Below are 4,796 nucleotides of genomic sequence, written 5' to 3'. Positions count from 1 at the left end.
GAAGGAGGGGGAGAAGGAGAGAAGGGGGAGGAGGAGGAGGAAGGTTGGCGGATTGGCCATTTCTAGTGTGTGCTGTCAAAAGTTTGTTTACAAGAGAAATTATGGAAGAATTTCTTTGGTTAATAACATATATAGTGTCACTTGCGACTTGGATTCAGAGGATAGCATTATTAATTGTAAAAAAAACTTCTGCTAATTTATGGGAATTTTTTCGTAAGTATGGCCGCCTATGGGAAAGCATTTCCCAATGTGGTACCTTAACTGTGTTGTAAATAAATGCTATTATTTTTCAATTCATTTGCGTGTAGATCGAAAACGAAGCATCAAGCCAGATTTTTTTTCCTGCAAAATTTCGGACATTTTAGCCTTGTTATAATGAATAGCATGCGTTCTGTTTGCAAAAAACAAGTACAGCAAAAAATGGCATAAAAACTGTTGCACGTATCTGCATGGTGTCTGACCATGGACATCATGTACTGGGACGAGTGCCCATAGCTCCCCCCCCGACCCCCCGAAAAGCTACAGAAAACAACTTACCCGCCCTTCCCCCGAAAAGCATTGAACCCCCCCCGAAAAGCTATAGTTCTAGAGCTTGCCCGGCTGCAGATAGGCGCGAACTTGTTGAGACGATTATCGAGTACGCTGTGGCTACGTGCCTGGCAGCCGGGCACGGTCTTTAATTTCCTAAATGCCCGGCAATTCCTAACCCTAACCCTAACCCTAACCCTAACCCTAACCCTTGTTTACTTGAGATAATGCTGAAAATCAAAAACTGCTGGGCATTTAGGAAATCGAAGACCGTGCTCGGCAGCCGTCCGATATATGCCGGCTGACGGGCATATAGCCACTGTTCCTGTTCTACTAGGTACTTCTACAGACTGACTGGCTGGTTGCTAGAGGTGCGTGCGGCCACTGCGAACTCGTACTTCTTCCCCTGTACATGGTGGCATGCTGGAGAACTTGACAGTCTTGGATCTCTTTTGCACTGCTGGCGTACCTTGTTTTCTCACGTGAGATCGGCACCATCACAGGTAAGACTGGGCAGCGCAGTCTTTGACAGACTGGTTTCGTATCTAAGCGACCTATCTTCGATTCTGCAGCCGGTTGTATCTCAGGTTGGAACTGCCCTCGCTTTGCACCAGGTGGCGAATTATGCAATGCTTTTGTGAAGCGGACAGAAAAGGTTAGAGAAATCCAATGCCGCTCGAACGGCTGTCGGCGTCGAGCGCCTCGATCCATCCTACTGTTGCATTCCTATTGCGTGCCAGCAGAGTCGAAAGTGCTCTTTAACCGTTGTTTCCTTGAGCACTTGTCCCGAGCTTTTTCGGAGGCTGCATCAGCCTGGGCCGTGACCCTTACGGGCATGTCGTGACCTTTGACGAGCAGATTTCTCGTGTTTTACAAGCGATTTATGATTGGTTTAACTGCTCTCTCTTCGGCGATTTCCGGCATAGCCAAAATGCTGCTGGGGGCTAAATGTGAATGCGCATCAGCAGAGTTGACTGTTAGACAGGTTTTCAGTGAAAATAAATCAGTTCTACGTCATTTCTGCTGCGTTAAGTGCTGGCAAGCATTGCCCTGTACAAAACACACAGGCTGCGTTTTCCAGTAGCTGAAGGGATGTGCAGCACTTTTTCTCTGATAAGAAATGCCGCTACCGTAATTGCTTTTTACTATGGAATGTTACTATGGAGCTGCCACCTGCTGATAAAGACAGACTGACGCCACGTTCTTTTGAGTATGTGCAGTTAACTATTGAAAATATAGGAAAACATGGGGTTGGAGAATTTATTCTTAAAAATCAGAGGTCAAGGGGTCAAACTTAAAACTGTTAAATTCTAATTGTGAGCTGTCTACTACACCGTTGTGATCAAAACTGATAGTTGATATCGTCTTCTTTTTTGTTACATTGCAGTTCGAAAGTCGACGAAATTCGAGGTTTTCGCCGCCTGCCGACCGAACAGTGAGGGGACATGGTGCCAGGATTCGTGACATAATTCGTGACAGGAATGCACGAATGACTTTTTATCACCGTGACGTCACAACGTGTTGAGGTTAGCATTATATGCAAGCAAAAGATTTTTAGCAGAAAAAATCATCTGCATTAAGGTATGACGATGGCAAATCCACCAATGAGCATTGGGACAGGTTCAGAATGAGTTCCTTTTTGAGTGTCTGCATGCGCTAGAATTTTGTATTTCTCATTAGAAAGGATTATAACTGTTTGCAATTGTTAATTTTAGAAACTAGAATCTTTTCTGAATCCGACAGTGTAAACGGCTCGTCCAAGGTGCGTTGCTGAGGCGGCCCATGAATTTTCAAAGAAAGCCTACTTTTTGTGCAGATTCACATTGTAAATTGGCCATTTCTAGTGGGTGCTGTCAAAAGTTTATTTACAAAAGAAATTATGGAAGAATTTTTTTGTTAATAACATATATAGTGTCACTTGCGACTTGGATTCAGAGGATAGCATTATTTGTAAAAAAACTTCCGCTAATTTATGGGAATTTTTTCGTAAGTATGGCCGCCTATGGGAAAGCATTTCCCAATGTGGTACCTAATGTGTTCAGAGATTGTGTTTTCGTGTACTCGACCGGGTATCCGACCTACGCTTGGAATCCGGTGGTCCGGATTCCTCCAGATCTGGATTTTTTCCAAATCCGGATTTGTCCAGATCCGGATTTCTCCAGATTCGGATTCCTCCAGATCCGGATTTCTCTGGATTCCTCCAGATCTGGATGGCTTCTCCACAACCGCATCGCAAGTTGTATACAGCGGGTTGGTTCCTCTTGTTTGTCGTGGCCTCGGGAATCAACATAAATTTAGACCACTTGCGAATTCTAGAACGCAGCCGAGTATTTTCCATTTGATGTGGCAGCCGCCACTGCCAGAACTACTTCACTTGCGGTATACGACCTGTATCTAATCAAACTATCAAACTACCAACCTTGATTTTCAATTTTGTCTAAAACGAAAATCAATGTTTACAGCCTATACGTTCAATATAGGTGCGTGTGCGTGTGCGTGTGCGTGTGTGTTTGTGTCCATGTGTTTGTGCCCATACTTTTTTGTGGTGGGATTGCTTTTCGATGCAGTATCACCCAGTGCTGTCACTTGGTCCTATTTAAAATTCCTAAACAGTTTGGCTGCAATTAATTGAAATTAATAAAAACTTCTTAAAATCATTTATATCCCATACTACATTTTTCCTACATGTGTAAACGTTTATAATTTATTTTGTTTTTAGAAAATGTTGTCTGTAGGTATGGCAAGATACCTGGAGCATAGTGGAAAATAAACCGAGCAACTCACATGCACGCAACAACATGAATATGTTTCGTATAGTTTTGACAAATAGTTAGAAGGCTTCTGCGTATTATCAACGTGCAACATCATCGCGCCATCTATCAGGAGAAATATTTAAGAACGCTCATTGTCACTGTGGGTGTTTACGTTCCAGCCATCTCGGCGGCAGATATCTTCTGGATAGGAAGGAGGGGGAGGGGAGGGAGAGGAGGAGGAGNATCTGAACCTATATATCCGGATTAAATGTGCACTTAGGAACTTATTTTTGTAAAAATCTCATTTTTGTCCAGGTAGGCCATTTTCAGCATTGACATGTGTGCGTGCTCATTACTCAAAACAATGACTTGCGACTTAGTCCGTATTCTGCTGGAGCAGGTCACAAATCGGGCGACAAAATCGCCCGATAATATCAAAACGTTTTGATCTATGCGATGAAATCGGGCAACGAAATCAGGCGACTAAATCAGCGGCGATTGAGTGGACACACTAGGCGATTTCACGGCGATTTAGTCGCCCGATTTAATTGCCCGATTTAATCACCCGATTTAATCGCCTAGTGTGTCCGGCCCTTTAATGGTTCTCTACACTATTTCGCCTATAATCACCTGTAAATGCCTGTCAAATGCTCATCTGCAACACACAAGTACACCGCACGCCCGCCCTGCGGTGCTCAAACAACATGAATAAGAGAGCAGGTTGGAAAGCGTGATCGCAAAAATCGCTCGACGCTCGCTTCATTTCACACGATCACAGAACGAAAACACATCCAACAGCTCCCATCTCGGTATCTATGTGTACATAAATGTTCACTTGTTCGAATTATAACTCTGGCCTTTGTTCTTACCTACTCCCGCCAGAGATATCTCGTGAAATCCTGCAGGCAATGTTCTCTATGTGAAAATGTAGAGGACGAGATTTCTGTTTATACACGAGTATTGGGGCGCATTGCATGCCGGGATGAGCTGCTGCCGGCCTCCGAGCTCCGTTTCCAGGCCCGCCAAGCCAAGCACAATGCGCGCGGTCATGACGTCACACACACACGACTACAGCAATCGATCGAAAGTAGCGCCGTTAGGGATTTTCGGATCTTTACATTTTCACGGAGAGAACATTTCCTGCTGATAGCTCTGGCGGGAGTAGGTAAGAACAAAGGCCAGAGTTATAATTCGAACAAGTGAACATTTATGTACACATAGATACCAAGATGGGAGCTGTTGGATGTGTTTTCATTCTGTGATCGTGTGAAATGAAGCGAGTGTCGAGCGAATTTTAAGATCACGCTTTCCTACCTGCTCTTTTATTCATGTTGTTTGTGCGCCGCAGGGCGGGCGTGCGGTGTACTTGTGTGTTGCAGATAAGCATTTGACCGCCATTTTCAGGTGATTATAGGCGAAATAGAGTAGAGAAACATTAAAGGCCTCCTTTAGTGATGAAAAATAGTTACATATATCAAATTAAATATGTTTTGTACAACTACTAAGAAATTTACA

The 4,796-nt window shown here is 43.9% G+C and overlaps 1 long non-coding RNA gene across 2 annotated transcripts in view; it reads left to right on the top strand.

Annotated features, from left to right (window-relative positions):
* Positions 1 to 880: 880 nt before the first annotated feature.
* LOC106812822 overlaps positions 881 to 4,796 on the top strand; it is a 9,808-nt gene continuing 5,892 nt past the window's right edge. For both annotated transcript variants that reach the window (XR_001394391.1, XR_001394392.1), the window contains exon 1: positions 881 to 1,031. This is a non-coding gene — a long non-coding RNA (uncharacterized LOC106812822). The remainder of the gene's footprint in view (positions 1,032 to 4,796) is intronic.

The sequence above is a fragment of the Priapulus caudatus genome, unplaced genomic scaffold, assembly GCF_000485595.1.
Source record: "Priapulus caudatus unplaced genomic scaffold, Priapulus_caudatus-5.0.1 Scaffold690, whole genome shotgun sequence".
Lineage (NCBI taxonomy): Eukaryota > Metazoa > Priapulida > Priapulimorpha > Priapulimorphida > Priapulidae > Priapulus > Priapulus caudatus.
This window is presented reverse-complemented; position numbering and strand designations above follow the sequence as displayed.